The sequence below is a fragment of the Pan troglodytes genome, chromosome 15, assembly GCF_028858775.2.
Source record: "Pan troglodytes isolate AG18354 chromosome 15, NHGRI_mPanTro3-v2.0_pri, whole genome shotgun sequence".
Taxonomy (NCBI): domain Eukaryota; kingdom Metazoa; phylum Chordata; class Mammalia; order Primates; family Hominidae; genus Pan; species Pan troglodytes.
Genome location: NC_072413.2, coordinates 69296386 through 69311480, shown reverse-complemented (window position 1 = coordinate 69311480; position 15095 = coordinate 69296386). Strand labels below are relative to the sequence as shown.

Genomic DNA, 15095 nt, shown 5'->3' with positions numbered 1-15095 from the left:
CTGAAACATTATTTTGTTATGCAATTTACTATACCTTGCTTCCTGTTACAAAGGATCATCATTAAGATCCTAATTTAAAAAATAAAACAATACTGAGACTCTTTGAAGAACCACAGGCATTTCTCAAACTGGAAAAGAGACACAGTTTAGGAACCATATTCAGGCTTCCTAACATGTTTCACAAGAGCACATTCTGAGCTAGGAGTCAAATCTGCCCCCCACTACACAAACACACAAGCATGCACACATATGCACACAGAGCACTCTCTTCGTATGTCAAATACCAGCTACTAAGAAGTTAGGCTCTGGGAAAGCATACTGGCAGAAGCTTCTGAGGTCTTCAGTGGAGCAGCTACAAGTATGGTTAGGGAAAAGGGAGGAGTTAAATCAACTACACATTTAACCCACATTTCAAGAACATGTGTTTTTGAAAAGTCTTTAAAAGTCAAGCAGTATGGTTCAGAGCCACAGCCCCATGCTTCTTGCAAGAATATGGAAAAAAACTGACTTCATTTTTATTCCTAGGTATATACAGGTGAAGCAAGCAATAAAAGTCAAATTTGGTGAAAATTTTAGGACATCCTATTAATTTATATTTCTATATCTTATAAGCATCTCCTAATAAGCAGACTCTCTCTTCCTGAAGACATGGGATACCACAGTCCAGTTAGCAGCTCAGAGCATCAAGAACTGATGATAAGCATCAAGAACTGAAAAGAAACGTAAAATAGAAAAGAAATGTAAAAATAGAGGTTCAGGCCGGGTGCTCATGCCTGTAATCCCAGCACACTGGGAGGCCAAGGCGGGCGGATCACCTGAAGTCAGGAGTTCAAGACCAGCCTGGCCAATATGGTGAAACCCCATCTCTACTAAAAATACAAAAAATTAGCTGGGCATGGTGGCACACGCCTGTAGTTCCAGCTACTCAGGAGGCTGTTGCAGGAGAATCGCTTGAACCCGGGAGGCAGAGGTTGCAGTGAGCCGAGATCACATCACTGCACTCCAGCCTGCAATGACAAGAGCAAAAACTCCGTCTCAAAAAAAAAAAAAAAAAGATTTCAATCAATTCTGGGAGCTAGAGACTATTAAAGGAAAGGCAATGAGCCCAAAAAATACCAAATTAGGCCGGGCGCAATGGCTCACATCTGTAATACCAGCACTTTGGGAGGCCAAGGCGGGAGGATCGCTGGAAGTCAGGAGTCCTAGACCAGCCTGGCCAACATGGCGAAACCCTGTCTTTACTAAAAAAACAAAAATTAGCTGGGTGTGGTGGCACACGCCTGTAATCCCAGCTACTTGGGAGGCTGAGGCAGGAGAATCGCTTGAACCCAGGAGGCAGAGGTTGCAGTGAGCAGAGATGGTGTCACTGCACACCAGCCTGGGTAACAGACTCCATCTCAAAAAAAAAAAAAAAAAAAGCAAATTACATTTCCTATCTAGATAAATAATTTACAATATGAAGAAAATGAATTACAGAAAGATAACATAGAGCCAGAGTAAAAGACACTGACCATAGTCAAGTCTTGATTATAGGAACACGATCGTTTGGCACACAGCCCTTTGCTTTTCTTTCTCAATAGCTTCTTTCTGAGCAGTTCAGAACTCATTATAAAAAGAAGCAAGTCGGCCAGGTGCGGTGGCTCCTGCCTGTAATCCCAGCACTTTGGGAGGCTGAGGCAGGCGGATCACCTAAGGTCAGGAGTTTGAGACCAGCCTGGCCAACATGGCGAAACCCTGCCTCTACTAAAAATATAAAAATCAGCCAGGTGTGGCGGCGTGTGCCTGTAATCCCAGCTACTCGGGAGGCTGAGGCAGGAGAATCGCTTGAACCCAGGAGGCAGAGGTTGTAGTGAGCCGAGGTCATGCCACTGCACTCCAGCCTGGGTGACACAGCGAGACTCCATCTCAAAAAAAAAAAAAAAGAAGCAAGTCGCTGAACCACAAAACCATCAATGACTATACCTGTTCATAGCTTTGGTAAAAGGCTTTGTGGAAAAAGTAGAAAGAGAAAAGAAATAACCACAATTAACTTTCATATCTGTGAAATTCATTTAACCTAGACCTGCTCTGTGGGAGGAAAGAGGAAAAAAGGAATCCAATGGCAGCAGCACTGGCTGTCAGTTCTGCTCAAGTTGCCTTTGAGTGACCCCCGAGTTTGTGTGAACCAGCAATTCTCCCTCCCCAAGCTGGCATTCATAACAAGCACACATTCTCCTGCCTCTCCTGAATTGGAAAAAGGGAAATCTAACATTATGTAATTGCCTGCTTCCCGCAATTTCAACTTAGGCATACTAAATCCTAATTAGAGGGAGAACTTAGTGCAACATGACAAGCAACAAATTGGAAATCTACAGGTTGAAATTTCTCATCCCAGACTCCAGAGGCAAAGAGAAATGGCTTCGCCTGACTTTGTGGCACACCCACCAATGCACTACTACTTACTACGGGCCAGCTAAAGCAGCTCCTGACATCCCTCCATGTCATTTTGGTGTCATCTCTCTATGCCTTTAAGAAAACACTCTGTTCTATTTGCAAATGGGGTTATCTTACTCTCTCCAGGCCAGAATAAAAGGAGAAAATGGTTGTTGACTGGTGAACATTACCTACCATTAAAAGATCTGCCCTGATGGTTTTTTGTACCCTCATGATCACAAACCAAATCACTGTGTTGCTCTGTCCCTTATGCAAATCATCCATGTTTAAAAGACCCAGAAGCCACAAATCTTTCCCATGCTTCTAAGACTCACTCCAGGGCTCATCAACAGTCCACTGAATAAAAATGAGCTATCATTTAAGAATAATTAACTTAAATATAACCTTTGAAAGCAAGGTTTCATCAAAGCATGTGGGTTTTGTTTTTGTTTTTGATTAGCTAGGCATAGAAAAAAACTAAAAGCAAAAATTCAATGAGGCCAATTTATTTCCCATACCAAAAAAGTAGAAGTGCAGCAGATAGAAGGTCGGATTGTCAGTCTCAAGGGATAGTGGAACACCCTTATTTTACTGCGTCTGTCTGTAGAATAAGACCCAAACTTCTGTGTGAGCAATGGCAGAATACCACAATGCTTACCTCTCCCGGAAGAAGGAAACCCCCTCACCTCAAGGGCATTCACCCAACCAGCAGGGAAGTTTCTTCTCTGCTGGCTCAGATTACTCCACTGGAAGGTAGGGTGGCGCAACATAAATCAGTCCCATTTTCAACAGGAAGCTCCTACACGTTCCTGTTTTATGTCCTGTTTTATCTCTCCACCTAACACCCCCAGCCCCAATCTCTGGTTACCCTTACATGTCGCTGAGAAAAAAGGTCTAAAATTTAGTTGGCCATGGTCCAGAAACAAGGATGGTACACCTAATTTCTTCCGCAAATGGAAATGAGTTTAAAAAGAGAAGAAAAAGATGAACCAAAATAAACTGAGTTTAGCTTTTCTAAAGAGCTAAAGAGTACATTATGCTCTGTGCTAATAAAGATTTCTTTAAAAATGAAACAAAACAAAAAAGCCTACAGGCTCTACTATGTAGAAACTTTAACTCATATTTTCTTTTTCCGTAACTTTGTCATTTAATTATGAAGCTCGGTTACCAATGTTGTTTTCATAGCTTTACAACCTCACCACAGATCGTTCGTTTCCTTAAGTTTTGCATCTCCTCATTTTGGATATTTAATAAATACTGAACTCTTAAGTGGGGGGAGATAGTAAAATTTTAACATAACAGGCTCTAAGGTAGGAAAAAAAAGAAAAGAAACGAGTGCAATTAAATATGGACACCTGTCTTCCAATCACTGCCTAGTCATTAACCAGTTCTATAACCTTCAACAAATCACTTCAACTTTCTGGGCTTCAGTTTCCTCATACGTAAAATGGGAAACATGAGCCAAATGAGTCAAAATCCCTCCTAGTTCCAGCAATCCATGAATCTGTCCAACAAAAAGTAAGAAAACCCTATTACAAATAAGACTTTATAGTTTACAAAGTACTTTCATACATGTATTCTCATCAATTTTTGTAGCTCATCTGTGAAGCAAGTCTTGAGCCCATCTCCGCAGGAAACAACAGTAAAGTTCAGAAAGAAGTTCAATTATTTTTCAATATCTCACAACGAAAATGGCAGGGCAGGTATTTGAAACCCAGACCTTCTGAGGACAAATTCTAGGTTACATTATTTCAAAATGTTAAAATATATTAAAATTCAAAAATAATTGCCTATTATGTATAACCTTTACGAGGGCATCAGGGTACCATAACTCCATGCCAGAAAATATTACTACAAATGGTCCCACTGGACTACAAGTTCCATGCGGCCAGGTACACTCTTGCTCATCACTGCAATCACAGAAACCAAAAGTGCACCTGCCAGATAGCAGCACTCAACAAATATTGCTTGACTCACCACTCAAAAGGTTAGGAATATAGGGATGCTATGGGGAAAAAAAGAAATTTCTGAATTTATTTTCAGATTTGAACTTCCATGATTTGATCCAAAGGGGAAAAAAAAAAGTGTGCTCTATCAGCGCTCTAGTTCTTTATTATGGGAATGAGTCTATTTGTTTTCCATAGAAAAAATCTAATATGGTCAGTGAACCAAAAGGCTCAAATCTGAGATGTCAACAAAAAATCTTCAGGATATTCATACTTCATCTGTGCACTGATACGGACCAATAACAATGATAATACAACGGTAAGGACTGATAAGAGGCACATAGTCACATTATTAATCATGACAAACTTTCCATCAAATTCCACTCTCATACCATTTCAGCTCTCCTCATGCTCCCATTTCACAGCTCAAACAGATTTTTAAAAAAAGAAAAACAGTCATTTATCTAAAAATTCAGATTGCAACTTAAGATAGAACATATATACATCACAACTCAACCAAGATCCCCCCGAAGTCTACAAAACTGCTAATCTCAAGCAATCTTCAATCTATGACTTCAATAAACTCACTAGAAAGTGTTTTTTAAAAGTTCCTAAACAATCAAGGTGGGGGCACTATACCAAAATTACACACATACTTCAAAGCAAAAGCAAAGCAAATGCAGAAGCCTGAAAATACTAGTGTAAGGACAGAGACAAGAGAAGAGTTAAATGAATCTCAATACAAAGTATCAGAGAGGTGCTTTGCAATTATTACCTGGAGTTGAAGTCAACCTTGCCATAGACTCCTCCAATGAAATCACAACTATTACTGACTGATACTTCAGATTTTAAAAGTTCACTGTACCAGAATTGCAATTTCAAACTCGAGGAGCAGAAGCAGGAACTGCAGAGAAGCTAACAACAGCAACACCTACTGACTGTCTCAAGCCACTCACCAAACTTGTTCACTCAGTCAACTAGAAAAATCAAATAACAGTCAACTTCAAGAGTCCTTTACTTAAGCATTAATAAGAAAATTAGTTGTCAGAGACATAAAGCCATTCATCCCCCAAATCTCTTATTTTGCCTCTAACCATTTATGTGGAAACAATCACTCATCATTTTAAACGCACTGTTAATTGTTAATGCTTTAGCATAATTGATTCCATGGGAAAAATGTTTTAATATTAATATTGTAGTTAATAACTGGGATGTCATCTAATAGTTGGACACATCGGTGGCCATAATAAATTAGCTGAGACCTACTGTTATTACCACTGTTCCATATTATCCTCTTTTTTAAATCCTGGTAAAGGTAGCTTAATTGCAGCTTTCAAAAAACGAAGAGAAAAATGAAAGTCGTTAAATCAGGATTATATAGAAAACTAATATTATTACTAAAACGGCTGCAGAATTCAGTATGATCTAACCTTGCACGTTTCCAAAAGATTCAGTCAGAGAATCTTTGCCTTGGACGGATACTCCATAGGAGAAAACAGGAGAAAGTTGACACTTAACTCCCACAGAGTACCAGCATAAAAACAATGGCTTTAAGAGTCTGACTCAGAGTTTCAACATGAAAGGTTTGCTTTATAGAGGAAACGCCAATCCCAGTCCATCCAGATAGACCTGGAACCTGATGAAAGTCGACACCTTTATTCTGAAATTTGCATCACATCGCTGGCTCCAGTTTAGAAACATGATCGTTTCACAGATAATATGCATTTCAGCGAATGCTGCCTCTAAACTACCCGTCATGAAAAATAAAATCTATAAGGTAAACGTAGTCTAGGAGCCATCAATCCCCAAATGCTTCTCTTAGAAAACGAATGCCAACAATTTAGCTAAACATCTTCCTTGGAAGTGAGCCATTTCCCATGTCTCTCTGTTCTCCAAACCGCGATGAAATTTCAACCTGCCCAACACGATTACTGGTCCACCTAGAAATGCCGTGGAGCGATTTAAGAGCCTCGGAAATTTCCTTTAAGGTCAGGAGACAAGCTGGTAACAGATGGGGCGAAGGAGGAAAAGTTCTTTTTGCGGCACCCTCACGCCTTCCCAGCCCTTTCGCGGTTTACTCGCTCCCTGGAAAGCAGGTTAGAGCATCCCAAAATTTCATGTCCCCAAGACCCCCAAAGGGGAAATTAACCACCCTCGGGCACCGAGCTGTTCGTCTCCATTTCCCACAACTCAACCAACTCGGCCTGCCTACTCCAGCTCAGGCTGCAAAGCGCTCACCCAGGTGACTGGAGGGGAAGGGTCGCCAGGTGGCGACCAGCTCAGCGGGGTGGACGCAACCGCCCGGACCGGGACGCGGGTCTCCTGGCCTCCCGCAGAGACGCCTGCCCAGTAGTTGTGCAGCTTCGGGTTCTGGGGTGCGTGCGTGCGCGCGCGCCGGGCGCGGTGAAGCCGGACTCGCCCCCGCCGGGCTAAGCTACCAGCAAGCCACCAAATCGAAAATCAAACTTTAACCGGCCTCCTGGGGTCCTGCTCCGGGCCCTGGACCCCAACCCCGGCCAGAAACAGGGCAGGGGGCTGTCAGCCGTCCTGCACCCCCGCTCCCCACAGGACCCGGGCGCGGGGACCACTTACCGCTCGGCCCGGCCTCCCGGTGCCGCCGCGCGTCCCGGGCGCGTCCGCCGCGCGCTCTCCCTGGGGAGAAAGAGAAACCGTGTAGACGGCCGGCGCGCGCTCACTCGCCGCCTCCTCTGCGGAGAGCGGCGAGGCCGGCCCGAGGCGGGCGCCGAGCGCGGAGCGGAGGGGGGCCCGAGGGAGGCGGGGGTGGAATCAGCCCAATTCCCGAGCCTGGCTCCGAGGGGGACCCGGAATACAGGCTGGCGGGCGGCCGGCGGGGGCCGAGCTCCCGGAGGAGGGGAAGGCGGAGGTGGCCCCGTCCTCGGGCATCAACTATTGTCTAGGCGCCCGGGCCCCCGCTCTCGCCGTCCCCGAGGCTCAGCGCCCCCATCCCGCCCGCCAGCAGAAAGAACTGAGGGGGCGGCCAGTACGGGAAGCAAGTGCGGGGGTCCGGGCTCCGAAGGTCCAAGGTGGGCGCGAGGTTGCGGGTGGGGGATGAGGAGGTGCGTACCGCATGGGGGAGGGGACAGGTAAGTGCGGACGGGGGCGGGAAGGCCCCAAAGACCGGTGGGGGAGGAAATAGGGAGGGAGCCACAGAGGCGGGAGGGAATGGAGTGGCTGCGGGGGCGGCCTCTGGGGCCCAGACCTGGCCCTCCCCGGGGACCCTCCTGCCGGGGACTCGGCGCTGCACTGACTTTTCGCTCACTCGCTCACGCACGCACTGAACTCGCTCACAAAGTTGCCGGCAGTGGCGGCGCCTCACTCGCCCTTCCCCTCCCCGCCCCGCCTCCCGCCTCCCGCCCCATTCCTTTCCCTCCTTCACTCCTCCCTCTCCCCCAAGTCTCGGGTGAGATCACCACGGAGCGGCTTAGCGCGGCGCACAAGTCTCGCGAGAGAAGCGGCGGCTGGGCCCTGCAGGCGGAGGAAGTGGAAGAAGTCGCGGGAGGGTAGGGGACCGCGGAACTTCTGGTTGCTATGACGACGGCAAAGCCCTGGATTCCTGTCTCCTGCGGAGAGCAGAGGCTGCAAACGTGGGTGCAGTTTTCAACCTGCCCGGCGCACTGGCGGTGGGGAAAGCTAGGGGTGGTTGCGGAAGGATAATTTTTAAGCCGATTCAAGAGGGCATCTCTAGAGGACCACAGTCATGATATCTGGCCAAATTTGGCAAATGAGACTAATGTATTAAGAGGTTCTGGGACAGGTTTCTGCCTTTCTAGGCAGCACATATCTGCACCCCAAATTTCTACCATATATTCAGTTTTTCGGCCTTCTCTTTCAATCTCATTCCTCCATCCCCACACCCCCCATGCTGCCTCCCTCCTCCTCTTCTCAACTCGCACACACACGCAGACTGGGCTCCTTCAGGAACTGGCTCATTCATCTCTGTATTCTCAGCGCCTCTATAGGCTTGGTCCATACTACATATTGGCTACTTTTTTGACAAGTTGAACGCAACAGTCCATACCTGTCCTCAGTACTTGCCTTTGGCCCTAACCTAGAGAGTTCAGTCAAGTTTGGACTCTATCAAGCTACCCTCCCATTTCTGTTAACACCTTGTCTTTTTCAATGGTAATAATCTCTGCTTTCTCCATATTTTTCTCGTAAAAACCCTATTCACCATGGTGAGGGGAACTTTTTTTTTAATCATTAGGCATCCGCAGACGCCTTTATACGTACTCCAAAATGCTAGTAAGGATGAAGATGAACTCTCCTCAGCCCGTGTCTTTTAACTGTAGAAACTTTTCTGAGGTGAGGGTTATTATATACTCACTGCCTAAGTAAAATGGATATTGTGAATAGAAGTTAAACTTTAGATTTCAAAATGAATGAGTAAAAATAGATACCATTGTATGTGGATTATATCTCAATTTTTAAAATTCCTATCCATGAACATGGGGAAACCATTATTTAACTCAGTCCCACAGAACTAGAAACCTAAAGCATAACCTAAGCATATGAGGACTAGGCAGTCAAAACTTTTAAGTCACTTGCAAGTTTAAATCCTGTCAATGAAAGTTTGTGTATTAGAAACCTAAGTGATACTAGACAAAGTCAGCAAACTAGGGTTTACGTTTTTCTGTGCCACTAATAATTGAGTCTCCTTGAGAAGTTATTTAATCTCTCTGATTCTTCATCTGTGGGGGGTACCCCACATGTTAGGTTATTACAGCTTTAAAATTCTATAGCTGGCCGGCATGGTGGCTCACATGCGTAATCCCAGCACTTTGGGAGGCCCAGGTGGGAAGACTGCTTGAAGCCAGGAGTTTGAGACTATCCTGGGCAACATAGAGAGACCCTGTCTCTACAAAAATAAAAAATATTAGCTAGGTATACTGACATGCACCTGTAGTCCCAGCTATTCAGGAGGCCGAGGCTTGAGAATCACTTGAGCCCAGGAGTTAAAGGCTGCAGTTACCTCTGATCACACCACTGCACTCCAGCCTGAGCAACACAGTGAGCTCCTGTATCTAAATATATATACACATATGTATGTGTGAGTATATATATATATATATATATTTCATATAAGAGCTCTTAGACCTATAAAATTTTCCAATAAATAACAAATCTTCCTTTTACAGCAAATGATAAAAAAAGTTTCATCTTATAGTAGGTCAGTTTCACAAAGAGTAGCTACATGTTGACAATTTTCTTTAAATGTTGACAATTTTATTTTAAAATTTATCTTGTCCCAACTACAAAAACAACAAAAATATTGACCATGTTACAGTAATTTCAAAGGTAATCTATAGTTCATGATTTGCTTTTACACTAACTCAAAGCAGATTCCTTGTTATTTAATAAATACTCTAATTAAAACCAAAGACCCAAACTAAATACATCCATAGTCCCAAAATAACTATAAGGAAAGAGGGAGGGAGGAAGGAAAGGAAGGAAGGAAGGAAAGAAGGAGCGAAGACTACATCTATGGAAGGAAGGAAGGGAGGGAGGGGGGAGGGGAAGGACGGAGGGCCTCAGATTCATTTACTGGTATGTTTAATATCACATTTTCACAAAGAAACACAATGGAACATCACCATCAGTCCTGTGAATCTGTTTTAAGGAACCATTTTTCATAACATTGCAAAATATTATAAATCAGTTGTTGCTCATTTGTTCTGGCTTAGCTTTTAACATAATTTTGCCCTTAAAAGATGGCTGCCAATCTACATCCACCAACACAGTACAATTTCAGAACCATCTGTTTTATGACTCCCAGATAGCCATTTGAAATAATTGACCCAAATGCTAGCCAAATCTATTAACATTCTTCAGTGCTTCTTATAAGGCTCAAGAGATGGGTGTTGGCCTCAAATTACAAAAATAACCTCCCTAATCTTCAGACATAGTAAAATAGTAGAAATTGTCCCAGGGATCTAAAACTGCTTTTTCAAGGCCCTGGGCTACTATTTATCCCTCACTGATGGCAGAACTTTCATCCGTGTTTCTAAAGGAGATAAAAAGTGAAAGCTACCAAAGCCTAGTTTCCAACTGCACATTCTCTAGGTCAGTCACTCCTGCTGTATCTTCCTGACCTTCCTAGGTTTCAAAATAGCAGATGTCAGGCAGCAGAAGAGGGAAATGCGGAATGGAGAGTTTGCCAAGAGCACAGACTAGATCTCAGTCCACTTCCTGTCCACTCTCTTGGCTCCTCTACCCATCTCTGCTCAACCCCTTGCCTTTGCCCTCCAACACAAAGGATATGTAACCTTTCTAGTGATAAGAACATCTAGTCATTTGCTATGTTGTTCCCTCCCTATTTGCTTCTTATTTCGTTAAAACCCAGGTGAATTCATTTCCCTCTGGTTATTTACTTCTACTCAACAAAACACCCTAATGTATAGTGTATACCAAATATAGAATGAATTTTGACACAGAGGCTTACCATACAAATTTTATGTATTTTTTAATATTATAAACACTGACTCACATTTGCATGTTTTACATTTAAAATCTGATTTAACTGGCCTATTCAGAACTCCAGTAGCTGTACATCTGCAGGGCATTATTCTAAGTGATATTTAGAAAGATTAAATCATTACAAGGTCCAAAGTGCCCTCAAAATTATTCAGGATTAAATGATATCCCATGTTGTTTTAATTTTAGGGTGTTATTGTTTTAGCCTTATTGATGTAACTCTGTTTACATGAATACTGGATTCCTTAGCAAATGCCCCTTCTCTCATTTACATAGTAGTATTCATTACAAGTTTAAAACACCAACTACTTTATAACCAATTAACGTTCTGTTAATCAATTAACAGCAAAACTACTATACTTCCCTGTACTCTTCCCTCCTCTTTAAAGGACTGTTTCACGTCTTCTCCTCCTTAATCAGACCTCTGCCTAGTACTTCTAGCTAATGGCCTTGCTCCCTCTTTTGTTGGTAAAATAGAAATAATCAGAAGAGAACTGAACACACATACCCTCTCTATCACTCTTGTCTACCAACCTGCCTGCATCTGTCTGCATATACTCCTCTGTCCTTCCTGTCATTTATGAACTCTTGGTGCTCTTAGCCAAGATTAGCCTCTCGGTCTGTGCATTAGTGCCATCGCCTCTAACTCAGGGACATTGATTCAGCAACTGTCCCCACTCTCTCTTGAATCAGCAAATTTTCCTTCTCTACTGCTTCACTTCTAAGGGCTTACAAGCATACTGGAATATCTGCCGTGGTAAAAACTAAAATGCTTCCTAAATTTTATGTCTCCCCCTGCTTCACTTTATAACTGGAATCTTCAAAAGGCTCTTCCATGCTTGGTGTCTTCAATTCCTATCCTTCCCTTCCCATGAATCCACTCTGAGCAGCCTTTCACCCCCACTACTCCACAGCAACAGGTCTTCTCAGGGGCATCAGTGACTGCCTTATTGCTAAATCTGGTGCTCAACTTCCAAGCTCACCTGGCTGGAGCCCTCAGCAGCAGGGAAGAGGTCAACCATGCTGGTTCTTGAAATGTTTTCTTCCCTTGGCTTCTGAGCCAAGAGTCTATCCTAGTTCTTATCCTACCTTTCTGGTCTTTTTAGTCTTGAACCTCTCAACATAGGAGGCTCCAGGACTCAGACTTTGGACATCTCTTTATGGTCTCTTTTCACTCTGTGGTGAGCTCACCAGTCTGATAGTTTTAAATACCATCTATACATTAAATACTCCCAAATTTACACCTCCAGGCTAGTCATCTCCCCCATCTCCAGATTTGTACATCCATCTGCTACTCAACATCTGCAATTGATTATGTACTAGGTATTTCAAATTTCACATGTTTAAAACTGATGAGCTCCAAATATTCCCCCAAAAACCAGTGCCCTCCTGAACTCCAGATATCCCTCTCAAAACCAGTTCCCTCTGGGAGGCCGAGGTAGGTGGATCATGAGGTCAAGAGATCGAGACCATCCTGGCCAACATGGTGAAACCCCATCTCTACTAAAAATACAAAAATTAGCTAGGCATGGTGGCGCGTGCCTGTAGTCGCAGCTACTCAGAAGGCTGAGGCAGGAAAATCACTTGAACCTGGGAGACAGAGGTTGCAGTGAGCCGAGATCGCGCCCTGCACTCCAGCCTGGCGACACAGCAAGACTCTGTCAAAAAAAAAAAAAAAACACTTCCCTCCAGCAGTCTTCCCCAACTCTGTTAAGGATATCTTCCCAGAGGTTCAGAGGTTTTGTTCAGAGCCAAAGTCTTGGAATCATCCTTGACTCCTCTATTTCTCTCTCATCCAAACCATCAACAAATTCTGATGGTCCTTTCTTCAAAATATGTATAGAATCCAACCACTTCCACCCACTGCAGCTCCACCTCTCTGATTCAAGCCATTTCTCACCTGGATTATCACAATTGTCTCTCTACTGGTCTCCTAGTTGGTTTCCCTACTCCTGCATTTCCCCTCCAATAATTTGTTCTACACACAGGATCCAAAGTGTGGAGCATGAGTAAATCTAATCTTGTCACTTCTCTGCTAACAAAGCTTCCAGGACCTCTCACCTCACTCGGAGAAAAAGCCCCAGTTCATATTCTGGCCCAGGAGCTGTATATTCTTTGACTCCCAATCCCTCCCTCTCTCCCCTCCCTCTTTCTACCCCCAGCCACACTGGCATTCCTGCTATTCATTGACTATACTTGGTGCTCTACTGCCTCCAGGCCTTGCATTTGCTCTTTCCTCTGCCTGGAGAGCTTTTTCCCCAAATATTTGCATGATGCACTTTCTGGGTCTGTTTAGATGTCTGTACAGAGGTAACTGTTGGTAATCTGCCTGCTTGCTCTTGGGTGCTCTCTCTTGTCCTGCTCTACCTTGCAGTAGGGCTGAACCCCATGGGCCATGTTTTCAAGGATGCCTTGTCAGGGGCTTCCAGCTGGGTTCAGCCATCAGGATGCATAACAGGAATTTGGACAGATGGAATAGACAAGTGAAAGCCATTCCACTCCTCTCTCTGTCTGCTTCAGGCAGAGTTTTAGTAGCAAGTGCATCTCCTGCATGGCCCCAGGTTCCACTGGGTGAGAACCATCCCCAGGCTCTGATATAATTTCAGCTGGAGGGTGGTAGTAGCTTCCTGGTGTTAAGAATCTGTGGGTTTCCAGCTGGACACGGTGGCCCACGCCTGTAATCCCAGCACTTTGGGAGGCCGAGGCGAGCAGATCACCTAAGGTCGGGAGTCGGACACCAGCTAGACCAACGTGGAGAAACCCAGTCTCTACTAAAAATACAAAATTAGCCAGGCGTGGTGGTGCATGCCTGTGATCCCAGCTACTGGGGAGGCTAAGGCAGGAGAATCGCTTGAACCCACGAGGCAGAGGTTGCGATGAGCTGAGATTGAGCCATTGCCCTCCAGCCTGGGCAACAAGAATAAATCTCAAAAAAAAAACAAAAAAAAGAAAACTCTGGGTTCCCTCATCACCCTGGTTAATTTATCAGCTCTTCCATCCACCATGTAGTTCCCCTGTATAAAAATTCTCTCATTTTGGCCAGGCACGATGGCTCATGCCAGTAATTCCAGCACTTCAGGAGGCTGAGGAGGGCGGATCACTTGAAGCCAGGAGTTTGAGACCAGCCTGGGCAACGTGGCCAAACTCCGTCTCTACTAAAAATACAAAAACATTAGCTGGAGGCTGAGGTGGGAGGATCGTTTGCGCCCAGGAGGTGGAGGCTGCAGTGAGCCAAGACTGCACCACCGCATTCCAGCCTGGGTGACAGAGACCCTGTCGCAAAAAAAAAATAAAAATAAAATAAAAATAAAAATTCCCTCTTTTTGAATGATCACGAACAGCTTCCATTCTCCTAAGTACACCTTGATTGTTACAGTCACCCCTTACAAAATAGCAATCACCCGAATCTCATACTCCCCACACAGTTCTATTGCTCTCTGAAGTCTATCACTCCCTGACATATTATCTAATTGTTTGTTGGTTTATTGTCTGTCTTTCATCTAGAAGGTAAGATCCCTGAGGGCAGGAACTCTATGTCTGCTTTATTCACTGCTGTGTTCCTAGCACCTAGAACAGTGCCTGGCACATAGTAGGCACTCAACACATGTTTTTCATATAAGCCAATAGTGCTCATTCAGACAAAATAAAACTGCTAGCAGAGTGTGGTAAAGAGAACACCCTTACCCTCCAAGATGTCCACATCCTAATCACCAAAACCTGTGAATATGTTACCTTATGTGGCAGAAGAGATTTTATAAAGATATGATTAAGTTAAGGATCTTGAGATAGGGAGATTATCCTGGATTATCTAAGTGGGCTCAATGTAACCACAAGGTTTTCATAAGAGGGAAGTAGGAGGGTCAGAGTTAGACATGGAGATGTGACCACAGAAACAGAGTCAGAGAGAGATCTGAAGATGCTACATTACCGGCTTTGACAGTGGAGGAAGAGACCATAAGCCAAGGCATGTAGACAACCTCTAGAAGCTGGAAAGGCAAGAGAAACAGATTATGAAATCCCCTATAGATTTCATAAGGAATGCAGCCCTGCCACTATGTTGATTTTATCCAAGTGAAACTCATTTCAGACTTCTGACCTCCAGAAATGTAAGGTAATAAAATGGTGGTGTTTTAAGCTACAAATTTCATGATAATTTGTTATAGCAGTAATAGGAAACTAATAGTGTTTAATCAGGTATGTAAGCTCTTTGTAGTCATAATGTGTGTCTTGTTTGCTCTTAAATCC

The 15095-nt window shown here is 44.1% G+C and overlaps 1 protein-coding gene and 1 long non-coding RNA gene across 48 annotated transcripts in view; one reads left to right on the top strand and one right to left on the bottom strand.

Annotated features, from left to right (window-relative positions):
• Window positions 1-7724, bottom strand: part of SIPA1L1 (signal induced proliferation associated 1 like 1) — a 417177-nt gene extending 409453 nt beyond the window's left edge. For 11 of the 44 annotated variants that reach the window (XM_063792960.1, XM_063792977.1, XM_063792987.1 and 8 more), the window contains exons 1-2: window positions 7628-7712; window positions 6597-7010 (exon numbers count right to left, since the gene is read on the bottom strand). The gene's annotated coding sequence lies outside the window, so the exon portion shown is untranslated. Of the gene's footprint in view, window positions 1-6596; window positions 7435-7627 lie in introns of those variants that run through there. The other 33 variants (XM_063792953.1, XM_063792964.1, XM_063792968.1 and 30 more) reach the window with 14 other exon arrangements.
• Window positions 7706-15095, top strand: part of LOC107968203 (uncharacterized) — a 27700-nt gene continuing 20310 nt past the window's right edge. For all 4 annotated transcript variants that reach the window (XR_008539031.2, XR_008539033.2, XR_008539032.2 and 1 more), the window contains exons 1-2: window positions 7706-7963; window positions 8584-8681. This is a non-coding gene — a long non-coding RNA (uncharacterized LOC107968203). The remainder of the gene's footprint in view (window positions 7964-8583; window positions 8682-15095) is intronic.